Source organism: Notothenia rossii (genome assembly GCF_949606895.1).
Source record: "Notothenia rossii genome assembly, chromosome: 9".
NCBI lineage: Eukaryota > Metazoa > Chordata > Actinopteri > Perciformes > Nototheniidae > Notothenia > Notothenia rossii.
In genome coordinates, this window is record NC_136907.1 from 68,015,550 (window position 1) to 68,030,032 (window position 14,483).

Here is a 14,483-nt window from a genome sequence, read left to right on the forward strand (position 1 = left end):
TGACAATGTACTGAACTGAAGAAGCTCTGACAATGCTATATTACGAAACCAACTTAAGTAAAATAACGTCCCGTTTAACTATCAGTATATATCTAATCAGTGTTATGGTTGGTTTTGAGTTTCACGCAATAAAAGGTACAACATGTTAATAATCTTGGTAACTTGATGTTACCAGAAGATGGCAAAGCTCAAAAAGAAAACGTGAGAGAGATGAGTCACTTATTCATTGTCAGAGTAAGTGAGAAATGAACTTCTGTTAGACAGCTATCATACTGAATACATATTTACTGTGAATGTATGCAAAAATGTATGGCATTAATAATGTATATCTAATTACATTAACTGTGAATGTTTTTCATTTTAATTAATTAATTAATAACACATTTTCCATAAAAAAGTTGATTCAAGAACAAATCTCTGTTATTAGATCAGTACTTTTGTTATATGACAATTATTGCTAAATTTGAAAGGTCTTTACCAGCTTTGTAAGTGAGAAATGAACTTCTGTTAGACAGCTATCATACTGAATACATATTTACTGTGAATGTATGCAAAAATGTATGGCATTAATTATGTAATTACCTTAACTGTGAATGTCTTTCATTTTAATAAATAAATAAAACATTTTCCATAAAAAAGTTGATTCAAGAACAAATCTCTGTTATTAGATCAGTACTATTGTTATATGAAAATTATTGCTAAATTTGAAAGGTCTTTTCTTTACCAGCTTTGGAATATATATATATAGCACCTTTTGCCATCCCATCTATACTGACAATCATTAACACTTAGATGTAATACATATATTCTACTGTTGGATGCTTATGATATCGTCACCCTTTCCAGTGATACACTTGAACACTGAGAATGTTTTTATTAACTTCAGACAATTTCATATACAAATGTGATCATACACCAAAACAGTTTTTAGAGATATACATTAATATAATAATAATTAAATAATAAATTATATTATAATATGAAATTATTTGTAAAATGATTGGGCTTTTATACTTTAGCATATTTAAATACTTGTTTTGTATAGTATTATTTCGTTTAGAAAGGCAATACAAAAGTCGGGACAGAGCTAAGTAACTGATGACATTAAAAGTAACTGCCCAGTAGTCCTAACACAAAATAACGGGAGAATGAGAATTAATGACCTTTTACTGTAAAGTTCGATGACACACGGCGCATTTGATGTAGCTCATTATAGAGTGGTCTGTGTGAAATTCACCTTCAGACATTTATTCTCTCAATTTTTTGTAAAATACAAAAGCCTTCATTCTGTCATTCAGATGCAATGCAAATCACAGTTCATCACATGTAAAAACTCGCGCGTGCGCAATGCATATTGGCCAGCCGTCTCTAGACGGTCTAGACGCCAAATGTCCTATTTGGGTTGCCGTCCGCAGTTGTCCAATATGGCGGTTATGGCTAGAAACAGCGCCTCAGTGAAAGGATCCGTCTTTTGTAAAACTCTCGCGAGAGTTTGGCTGAATGTCACATGGCTGAATGTTTACGTTTGGCAGGCAGCCTTTCAGTTACGATCGTTAACATCAGTGGGCCACAGCAACTGATGATGAGAAGCTAAACTATCTATTAATTATGTCAATTACAGGGAGTGTGATTGTTGAAATAGGGTGTTAGCGATCTTGCTGGTGTTCAAAATAGAATGACAACACTGTAGATCACCAACACTATGATTTATTTTTTATTCACAGGCAAGTCAACGTTGTCGCAGTAAAAGTCCCAAGATAGCTCCTGGTGCAATAAAATGTTCCCTTGCAGTGTTTTACTATTATGTCTGATGTTTCTCTATTAATATTGCTGCTGCATTAATGTGTATGTTGCATCATGTTACTGCTGTAGATGTGTTTCCGAGCCGCTCCGATTACAACGAGAGTTACAACGAGAACGTGACGTCATATTTACACTAGCGGGATCCTTTCTAGCCATAACCCAATATGGCGGACCATCTCGCACATGCGCAGTACCGATCGGGCAGGGGGACGATCTGCAGCTCTGCCCGATCTGCAGTGCCAAACATTTTTGCACACATTCACAGTAAATATGTATTCAGTATGATAAATGTCTAACAGAAGTTAAATCCATTTCTCACTTATGTAGTACAATGTACTTAACCCCAAATAAAAGAACCCAATAAAAAGAGTTGTTAAATAATAGTGAAGTCACGTTGTAATAACAATAACTCATCTCTCTCTCGTTTTATTTTTGAGCTTTGCCAAAAGCCACTGTGTCAATGTTGTCCTACTTGGGTTGCCGTCCGGAGTTGTCCCGCACATGCGCACTGCAGATCGGGCAGAGCTGCAGATCGGGTAGTGACACGAGAGGTTTCTCAATACTCAAATTTCCCCTCCTCGACTCCGCTCCTCGAGACTTGGTGCCACCCACAGGAGATGCGAGCGGAGGACTGAGGAGGGGAACCGAGGAGAGAGGAGTGGAAGCAGCAGGCGGTTAGAGAAATGAGAACTCCTCTCCTTTGAGGGGTCATTTTAAAGAGACGTCCATTAATGATGACAGGAGGCACAGCAGCACTCTGATGGACAGATGTGTTCATGACGGCATATATATATTTACTTTTAATGCATTGACAGTGCGGTATAATGAGACAATAACAGGCTACAGATGCGGACATATACACACACACACACATATATTTATATGAATATATACAATTTCAGAATCAAACAAGTAGAGAGCACTCTCATAATAACGTAACACAATCAGAGACTGGATATATCCCCCCCACTCTCTCTCTCTCTGGTCGCTCAAATAGGGAATTGAAATTACAGGCATAAAAAGTTGTACAAGTATTACAAGTAAGCATAGGACACCAAACCAACTGAGACCCGTCTGTCCGCCGCATCTACGCACTGTACAACACACACCTACACACTGTGCCACACACACACACACCTACACACTGTAACACACCTACTGCTCCTAAAGCATAATCAGGCTACAGCCGTTGTGTATTTTATTATGTGAAGCACTAAGTGGTCTTTGAAAAATATCGACTCTTTGTTTGTAGATATCTACTAAAATACAGCATACAAATACAGAAAGTAATGTAGGCCTGTTATACTGAGTGATATATATTTTACACACTGCTCTGCTTTCTGCACGGACCTCACAGCTCTTCTCACTGTAAACATCGCGTTGCGATGAAAGCAGACAGTTACTAAAATAATATCCAAGGGATGCATGCAGAGCTGTCATTGGCTGAGATAAGTCCGGCCGTGCGTCACGCCTCCATCGTTCCCGGAAATGCATCCGTGGAGGAGCCGTGGAGGATGCATCAGTGTCTCCTCGGTTAGAGCTCCTCCAGAGAGCCTCCTCGATGCTCGATGCTCGATGCTCTGTCCTCGGAGTGCATTTAGAGAAATGAGATGTCCTTCAAAATGGCGCGCTGAAATTCATTTCCGGGTCACTACCGGAGGACCGAGGAGTCGAGGAGTCGAGGAGGGGAAATTTGAGTATTGAGAAACCTCTAAAGACAACGGCACTTATCATGGCTGCCACTGAGGGACTTCCGGGTCATTTCACTCCGTTAGGAAGGTTCCTAAGCTAAATGGACTATTCGACTTCAGCCCATGTGTGTGCTTGGTGTGCATCACATGGATGACTAAATCATTGCTCAATAGAGAACCGCAGTGACGCGTCCAAAAACCCGGAAGTAAGTTAGCATTTTTAGCACTTCCGGTTCCTTCGTCAAAAAGCAATGCATTTTTTCCATAGGGTTCTGGAAAATAGTTTGAAATAAGGTCTGTGATTGACACAAATTTAAGAGATAAATCACGTTTTGTTCTACGACATTAAATACATCAGCAGTGACCCCACTGGTGATTTAGAATCCACTTCAAGACAATGGTACTTGCGTACCATGCTGTGAATGGATCTGGCCCTTCCTACATCCAGGACATGGTTAAACCGTACACCCCAGCACGTGCACTCCGCTCTGCATCAGCCAAACAGCTCGCTGCACCCGCACTGCGAGGGGGACCCAAGTTCCCGTCAGCAAAAACACGTGGGTTTGCTATCCTGGCTCCAAAATGGTGGAATGAGCTCCCCATTGAAATCAGGACAGCAGATAGCTTACACATCTTCCGACGCAAACTGAAAACTCATCTCTTTAGACTCCACTTCGAGCGATAGAATTACTAACAAAGCACTTATATACTAATAAAGGGCTGGCTTTCTAAATGCCAGTTGAGTAGCACTTGAAATGTTTGGCTCTATGAAACCTGATGTACTTATATGATTCTGTTTTCTTAAAGGTTGTATCTTCCTGGTCGAATGCACTTATTGTAAGTCGCTTTGGATAAAAGCGTCAGCTAAATGCAATGTAATGTAATGTAATGTAATGTAATGTAATGATTTTTGAAGAGTTTACGTCTCTGAAAAAGGGATGGTTGTTACCGAGTGGCTGAATAGAGAACCGCAGTGAAGCGTCCAAAAACCCGGAAGTAAGTTAGCATTTTTAGCACTTCCGGTTCCTTCGTCAAAAAGCAATGCATTTTTTCCATAGGGTTTTGGAAAATAGCTCGAAATAAGGTCTGTCGTCGACACACATTTGGGTCATTCTACAGAAAAGGTGGAATTTTATTTAACCTTTATTTAACCAGATAAAAAGCATTGAGATAAAAACTAATTTACAATGTTGACCTGGCCAAGAAGGCAGCAACGTTACACATAACACATAACACAAACATATAAAATACAGAGAACCTAACTAAGAAAACAAAAGACGAAAAAAGCAGTTACTACATTATGCACATTAGGACAGTAAGAAAGGCACTACTTATTACTGCAAGAGCAGCTGGTGGTAAGGACTTCTGACAACTTCAATTTAAAACAGGCTATAGAGACAAGTGCCGTCAGTTTGAGGCGTGATTGAAGGTCATTCCAAGACCGAGGACCATAATAAAAGAGACTCCTTTTTCCAGGAATCTGGGTGATACAAATCTGCTGAAATATATTCCTTCTGAAAACATCTAAAACCTGTTAAATAGCAATAACTAACTCTTAACTTGATGAATCCACAACAAGTAGAGCTTAAAGTATTTTTTTTTTTTTATTATTTTTATACTTTATACAATGCTTATTTGTATAGGAATGTCACTGGTGTTACGTGTTACCAGGAAGAAGAGTAACACCAGTGACGGTAACACCAGTGACAATTTGGAGAAAAACACTACCATTTTAACAAAATGGCTGCAATGTGTCAGACCAAATATGGCTTCAGTCAATATCAAAATCGTTGAACTCTTCAATACAATACATTATCCCATTCAAATGTTCACCCGTAGGGCTATGCAATGAGTAACACTAATGACAGACTTGAAAGACGCACGTAAAATTTGAAGATAAAATGACACCTTTAACAAACAAAGTAAGAAGTATCTGACTTTCCTTATGTCTTTGTCCACTGCACTGCCTCAAATGATCTCTTGTTACAGGAGGCACTTCAGAGACAGTACATTATTTCAAAATAAAAGCGTTTTGTGTAGCAGTAACACCAATGACGTAATTTTGGGTGACTGACATTTATTTGATATTATTAATAATAATTTGCGTTTTTTTTGTACCATTTCAGTGTTATATTTAATGCTTGTAATGTTATGTAAATATAAATTAGATTTATTTATTGAAAAATAAATCTTTAAATTAAAACTATAGGCTCCACTTCCATGTATGATCAAAGTGACAAGGCAGTTCCTTGAACTTGGCATTTTACATAAATTGCAATTTACGTATAAAACAATTTTTTATAAATCTTTTATTTAGTACCATTGCAAAGACAATCTCTATTTATTTATTTATTCAACACGTCATTACGCCTAACACGTAAACACTCCCGCTAAGTTTTTTCCCCCCTGTGTTCTGCTTGAAAGCAAGTACATGCCTATCTTTAGTATCTTTATATCTATATCTGACCATTAGAATCTGTATTTTTGAAATTGTCGTTTTTAACACCGTAGTTTTACAAATGATAGAATAATTAATTACCAGTGTTTTCCAATTTTACTCGGCAGTTCGTTTCGTTAGCTAATGTTAGCTAAAGCTAGCGCTACTAGTTAGCTACACAATGGTTTGTTGCTTTGCTCCGGGTTGCAGCCACAGGTCTTCGCATGAAATCGTTTCCCGGCCAATGTTTTCCAAAGGAGAGTCTGGATTCGTGCCATGAGGTAAGCTGACGTTACATTTTTGTCCATGTCACGGTGAAATGTAAATGATGGGTAGTGACTGTATCGCCGTTTTAGAGATGGCGCTGCTGAAAAGACCGCAACATAAGTAAAGATAATGAATAAATCCTATTCAAACCTGTGTGGCTTATATGATAAGTCTAATTAGTGCAAGCAGCATAACGTTTCATCATGTAACTAAAGATTGTAGTCAGTTTGACATATTGAACTAATAACAAATCACCTCTGGCTGGCAGAGAACTCTCTGCTCCATAGCTTCTCTTGGACGTAAAATCACATGTACATTTTACATTTATATTCAATTTAATATCCCATCCCTCACATACTTTTGTATATATAATAACTTATATTTTGTTTTTCTTGTTATGCTGCTGCAACGCAAACAATTCCTAAATTGGGATCAATACAGTAATATCTTATCTTAATTAATTAAGAAATATAACTATTATAATTATTGTAGCAGGTGACACCTATTTTCAATATGGATTAATCTACCATTTATTTCTTTAGTTCAATTTTCATCTATACAAATGTCAAAATAGTGAAAATGTTCACGAGACTTATCAAAGTGCAAGGTTATATCTTTAGATGTTTTGTTTTAGCCTATGTACTGTATGTCTTAATACTCTTATATGTGACTGGGTGACTTCCATGAAACTAATATTTTATATCTTCCCAAGAGACGAGCTGACAGGAAACCTAACACTCTAACAACCACAACATTGCAACATCCTCCACTGAATGCATACGTTTAGCTGCCTTTGGCTTCTTCCACTGACAGGGGGTGTCAGTGCAGCTGAAATTGTGGATGGCAAAGATGGCTCATGCAGCAGCATGACTGCATTTCCATTCTCCACATGGGCATTCACATTTTGTGGAGAGAATTCCCTCTTCTCCTGTAGATACCTGTGGTGGTGGGATTGTTTTATTATTTAAAATATATTTACATTTGTAATGCCTTCCCAATTATCCCTTTAATTGTTTATAGCCTACTGTAGGTTTATTTCATGGATATTTCTGTGTTTTCTGGTGTGTAATATTTGTAATCTTGGGGCCTCTTCTCTTTAACGTCTACATGCTACCACTGGCTCAGATAATGAAGAACAACAAAATAAGTTACCATAGCTATGCGGATGACACACACATTTACGTAACCATTTCACCAGGAGACTATGCTCCAATTCAAACACTGAGTAAGTGCATTGAACAAATCAATGACTGGATGTGTCAGAACTTTCTCCAATTAAACAAAGATAAAACTGAGGTAATGGTTTTTGGAGCCAAGGCAGGACGTTTAAAAGTTAGCGCTGAGCTTCAGTCTGCAATGTTCAAAACAACAGATAAAGCCAGAAATCTAGGTGTAGTCATGGACTCTGACCTGAGTTTCAACAGTCACATTAAAACAGTTACTAAATCAGCTTACTATCACCTAAAGAACATATCTAGGATTAAAAGACTAAAGTCACAGCAGGATTTGGAAAAACTTGTCCATGCTTTTATCTTCAGTAGACTGGACTACTGTAATGGTGTCTTCACAGGTCTCACTAAAAAATCTATTAGAAAGCTTCAGCTGATTCAGAACGCCGCTGCTCGAGTCCTCACTAACACTAAGAAAGTGGATCACATCACTCCTGTTCTGAAGTCTTTACACTGGCTTCCTGTGTGTCAAAGAATAGATTTCAAAATACTGCTGCTGGTTTATAAAGCTTTGAATGGTTTAGGCCCAAAATACATTTCTGACCTCCTGCTAAATTATGAACCATCCAGATCTCTCAGGTCTTCAGGGACTGGTCAGCTTTCTGTCCACAGAGTCAGAACTAAACATGGTAAAGCAGCGTTTAGTTATAATGCTCCAAATATCTGGAACAAACTCCCAGAAACCTGCAGGTCCGCTGCAACTCTTACTACTTTTAAATCCAGGCTGAAGACTTTTTTCTTTTTGTCGCTGCTTTTAATTGAACTATTCATATCTTAGACTGCACTGTAACTTTTATCCATGTACTTTTTCTTTTAATCTTTATTTTATTAGCTTTTTTTAAATGTTCTTTTCTTAATGTCTTTCATTTTTTGTAAAGCACTTTGAATTGCCTTGTGTTGAAAAGTGCTATATAAATAAACTTGCCTTGCCTAATAAAGATTTCATGTGACACATAAAATGGATTTGTTGATGGGAATTAATGTGAATGAATTAACTCTAGGTTAACAGTCCTCTTGCTATCACTAGTCACCGACACTATAAACCTTGTCCCTCATGCTAGCCCTGAAAACACCGGTAAGCACACCTTCATCTAGGCTGCACTGTTTTACGTGTCCTGACTTGTAGTGGTTCTCTCCTCTATCTACACTCTTCTTGTCATCTTTGTAAAACGATATCAGACTGGTAATTGACACAGCCATGACTTCTAGTTAAATTCAGTGTGGCTAAAATGTAAAGCTTTGTTAAAATATGCAAGCGCGCGAAAGTCAAAGTCAGCTTTATTGTCAAAAATTCTACATGTGTTATACATCCAAAAATATCGAAATATCGTTTCCCAGTGTGACTGTATACATAAAACAAAACAAAAAGGGACTAGATAAACGTGGTATACATTAAACAAAACAAAAAGGGCCTAGATAACCGGGGTATACAGTTTAAAATGTTAATATATTTAAAGTGTTCAGTTTCATTGCAAGTCAGTTGAAACGATCTTAAGTTGGCGTGACGTTGAAGTCGTGCGACCCTGCTGCTGTACTGGCTTGTAGTTTGTCTATAGCATAACGTTAGCATTTTGCTTCTGGCGTCTAGATTTATGATTCAAAAATTATAAAAGTAGGGTTGACATGTGGAGATTATCCCGCTGAACAAAACGTGATACCTCTCTTAAATGTGTGTCAACAACAGACCTTATTTCGAGCTATTTTCCAAAATCCTATGGAGAAATTGCATTGGTTTTTCACGAAGGAACCGGAAGAAATTTACTTCCGGGTTTTATGACGCGTCACTACGGTTCTCTATGACCTCTGACTCAGCCTGCAGCCCACATAAACAAAAAAATGACTTACCGAGTAATAATGAACACATTTGTAGTCGAGACCTGCATTTCCCAAGCAAAAAAGCTATCTTTTTCATTTTCAGTTTTGGCGAACATGTTTATTTACTGGGTAGGCTACCTGTAAATATCCCACATGTAATGATTGCATTTGAGTCAAATATGATGTCAAAAGTGGACATAAAAAGTTTGCAGCTACAGTAGCTGTGACTTTTGAGATATTTTCACCCCATTTTACAATCATGATGCAGAGTAGAAACATGACAGTGAGCAGTTTGCCTGCTGTAGAGAAGTTCAGTGCAATTAAACTTTCAAAGGATAAATCACTAGGGTACTCTAGTAAGTTACAACTCCGAACAGGGTTAGAAAGACACAAAACAGGAAACTGTCTTTGGTCTTTTGGTTGACTCTTTAATTACTTTGTGCTTTTTATGTTTAGCACGATAATAATAATAATAATAATAATGTCCCACTCATGCTGCACAGACTCCCATTGTTTTAAACCCACATAACTTTATTTTGAGCTCAACTCAAATTGCCACAGTTTCCAAAAAATAACAAATCTGTCAGCTTCAATTAGATGTAAACCTCATCAAAAGAGGAAATCATGAAAAGGCCTAAAGAATTTTCCATTTCAAGTAGCTGTGAAAATGTCACCTTGGATTTCCTTGAGCAGGCCTATGTGACAGGCAGCTATGTGATATTTTGCACAGCCTGGAAACATGTTGAGCTAACTTCGAGGCTATTAAAGACGCAATCTATTTAGAAAAGTGCCGGCAGGCAGTTGGCTTATACCTTGAAGCGGGGAAAACACCTATAGCCAGAGCCGGCCCGACCCATTAAGCGACATAAGCGGCCGCTTAGGGCCCCGCAGCCACTAAGGGGCCCCCTTGCATAAACAATAAATCTCAGTACACCGTCGCCGTGATAAGTATGTTTAATTAATTGTGTTAATATGCCTAGATTGCCTGCTCTCAAAGTCATGTATTATATTATTGACTCAATAATATAATACATTAACCGTGCTTTACCTGAATCTCATCATGACACTAGAGAGGACGGCAGGATTGTAATTTCCCGTGTTCAGTGAATGCAACATAGGCAAGACACCAGACCAACCAGAGAGTTGAATGGAAATACACATCTGTCTTATTGGCTCACAGGTACCCAGTGGCGTCGCCTGGCCTGGGCATTCAGGGCTTTAGCCCCGAATGTTTTTTCCCGGACAATTCTCCCTCAATAATATAATACATTGACCGTGCTTTACGTGAAATTCATCATGACGTGACCATCATGTCGACCCTCCGGTTCGCGTCGGGCCGAACCACGCCCCTTAGCTGTGATATAATGAGCATATACCACGGCCTGTCGCGAGCTATTGCTTAATTATAACATAATGAGAGACGTTCTGCAGTAAGGAGGGGCGTTTCACCAACGGACGAAGAAAAATCTGTTTACAGTTCTGTTTCATATGGGTGTTGAGAGATGTATCCATAGATCTCTTCATTTTGCCCTTAAAGTGCACCAGATTGATGCTTTTAACTGCAATATTTTAAAAAAAAATCTTCCCGGGGGAGCTTGCCCCGGGACCCCCCTAGAGGAGGTTAGGTCCACGGTGTTTACATGTTTATTGATACAATATGTGTGCTTATGCTAACATCATAAGACAAAAGTTGGTTCTGTGTTGTGTGTAGTGAGAACGCGCTAGAGTGAGGGGGGCCCCCAAGCCAAACTCGCTTAGGGCCCCCATAAGTCTAGGGCCGACCCTGCCTATAGCCTACCAGCATTCAGGCATTTTGTATAATTAATTAATTGTTTTATTTTAGAGGTAATCATTCAAATCAATTTTTTTCCCACATTACCGTAGTAAGAGAAATTAAATTAAACATTAAGGAAATATTGCAAAACACAAGAAACATTAATTAAAATAAGCAAAATACAATACAAATAAGAATGAAATCATATTCAAAATAAGTCCAATATATCTGGATAAAAATGTGTACAATTCCCACGACGCCAGCCTCTAAAGAGACATGGGCAACCTGTCGGAAATACGCCGTCTAGCCACATTTTTTAACCGTTTAAGATACCGTTTAAGTTACCTTTTAAAGTTACAGAAATATACATAGAAAGAAAGAAAGGTTTTCTATTATTTTTATTTGAGTTTTACCTCTTTTGTTTGATTTGTTTTGACTATTGTAATGGCCAGTTTTCTTTGTTGAATGTGAAAATAGTTTATTTTATTTTGAGTGAACGGTTGCAACACATCACCGGAGGCCAAGCAAGTCATCCAAACGTAAGTACAACACATCCTATTGAAGGAAACGCGTTAGAAATGCCTGTAAAAGGCGTCGAAGTGGCTTGGATAGAAAGCAAGGAAGACAGAGAGCTCGTGTTCCTTTTCAAGTCTTTATGCTAAGACAAATGTAGATTGGTCTTCCATCCCAGCTCTCGCAAGAAAGCAAATAACGCTTTGTTAAGTTAAATTAGGAGCAGAATACATTATGAAGGCAAAATAATAAAACTGTGATGACTTTATACGTCCTGGTTTCAGCTGACCCTGCATTAGGGAAATTAACTTAATTTATTTTATAAAAGATAAGAAACCAATTTTAAAGAGCATTGATGTCAGAGACTTTGTGCCCTTCAGATATTCCCAGGCCGTGACCCTACAGCTAGACAATCATTCAGTGGTGACGTCACTGACGTGTTCGTTTTACACAGTAAATACAGAAGAACTGTGTGAGTCACAGAAACAGACTGAGACAGTGATGGGCTATACAAAGACAGACAAGATGACAACAACAGGGAGAAAAGGAGGCTGCAGTCAGTAAATCTTGCCTTTCATGGACTATGAACGCTCCTACATGCAGATGAGATTACAAAGAAATGACATCACCGCCTCAGCCTTGGCAATAACCAAAGACAAGCACACATTTTGGTGATAGAGCACACATACCATGTCATCAGCCGTATTCCTCCAGGGTTTGGAGACCGATTAGGACATCATCCAGTTCTGTGTCTGAATCTGTGGGGGACTGTCAAGTTTAATGCCAAGAGTAAAGCGATGAAGCCATTTGTTTAAATCTCACATGTAGCTCCTTCAGAACCGAGGCGATGCATTCATTATCATTGCTCTTTCTGTTCTTTCTAATTACCATCTTCATCCTAATCAGTACTCTTGGGCTCCTCTGTCTGTGACCGTCTATTTCCTTCTATCTGGCTCTCTTCAGAACTCGTATTTTGTATCTGCAGTGCCAGTCCAGCTTTAATATGAATTGATCTCATGTGTGCTGTGATTACATTTTGCCTTCCCGTTTGAACATCTTATCTGTGGTCATGCAGTCATAGAAAAGAGGATTATTGTGTATTTGCCTTTTGGATAAAGCAACAGTATTAAACCCTAAATGCACCAAAAAACCCCACCTGAGTCCCCACCTGCATTTGTGATCTGCCCACTGCCAACCCAGAACATTGTAATGTGCAAACAGGGTCTCTGACTTTGTTTTGCGTCAAGAAAAATCTGAAAAAAATCTGCTTAAATCAATATGTTTTTATTAAAAAGGATCAACATTTTTTCCTTATTGTTATTTCAAAATGATGTTGTTGCTATCTCTACTCAGGATCTTCCTCTCACCTGCAAACCAACAGCTTTTTAGAGGGACAATGTTTCCTGACTTTCATGTAATGATTTCATCCTGAATGTTTCACACTGGGCTGCAAACAGCATCATCACACAGTGTTGACACTGTGTGATGATGCCTATGCAGGGGCCAATTATAGACGATATACAGTGTGATCTCTACTCTGACCCTTACTTATAGCCCGAGGCTCCAGGTGAAACATCAATGAAATGAAGCCTCTCCACCAGAGCCTTATTCTCAGAGGAGCTCAGCGCTGCAGAACGCTCTTGGAATCCTTATTACTTTAATAGTGGAGAGTGCAAGTTGATGCAGTGCGTTGAGTTAAGTCTAGATATGTATTACAGTTAAATGGACTAAAGCGTGGAAGCTGTAAACAACCATGACCCACATGGTGACTGACTCTGATTCAGTCCATACCTTTTGGCCCAAGATGTTTCTCTTATAAAACAATCTCTTGTGTTTGTCGAGGATACGTTTTTTTTTTTATCAGACTACCTGTTGCTGTGCTCAAGATAATACATCTTTAAAGCTTTTCTCTCCTCAGAGCTAAAACGTGAATTATATTCATCACAGGCTTTTTCCATCTTTTTGAGCAGCTCATCAAAATACTGTATAATGTATGATACTGCTTCACAGATGATTCACTCCCTGTTATGTTTAATATGTCAAGAGAAAATGAGGATTTATATTCTCGGCGGCCAAAACAAACGAAAAGCCACATCCCATCAAACACCCCTGTAGGTTTGATCCAGGACTAACTACAAATAAATACTTTATGTAACTTAATGAAATGCAGTCATTGAAACGAGGCAGACTGTTCAAAATGCGTCTCTTCCCACTATTTTGCTCTGCTTTACTTCGTTTGAACATTCAAGTTTTGGTATACTTGTTTCAATCACTCGCAACCAACGTCATTGTTTGTGTTGCATTTAATCATCTTGCATGTCGTCCAGCGGGTGAGTAATGAAGCTTTAGGATGGCTTTTTGGAGGAATAATTGTTTCACTTAAGCCTCAAACTTAACACTTCAGATGTCTCAGAATGTCTTGCTGCTGCACAATGTTTGGGACAATATTGCCTTTTTATAAAGAGTTTATTTTGTGATAATTGCTTTACTTCACTGTCCCTTAAATCAGTATTTCTTGTTTGTGCACATATCTGTCAGTGCTTGGTAATACTGATGAGTTACGATGTTGTTGATCCTGTTGTTGGTTTCAGGGTGTTGCACTCCCTCTGATTTGCCAATTGGTGATTGATGGTGGTCATGCCGTCTGACTGCTTGCTTATTTATGCTTGTATGCTGCTGTGAACAACCAATGTGCACAATGTGTGTCTAACTAAAAGGAAAGCAGCCTCTGAATTTATGGATGTCCATCCTTTACATTTCCCGAAAACTGTTCATTGAATCAACTTCATAGGTTGTTATACTGAGATCTACAGTTACTTATTGTTAAGTAGTGTGTTATGTAGTGAATTGAGATAAAACCCCTATTTACTGTTTCTCTGTTAAAGGTATTTTCCCGTGGTAGGTTTGAGTCCTATTGGTTTAGTGTCATGGCTCTTCGGCCATAACAAAAACAT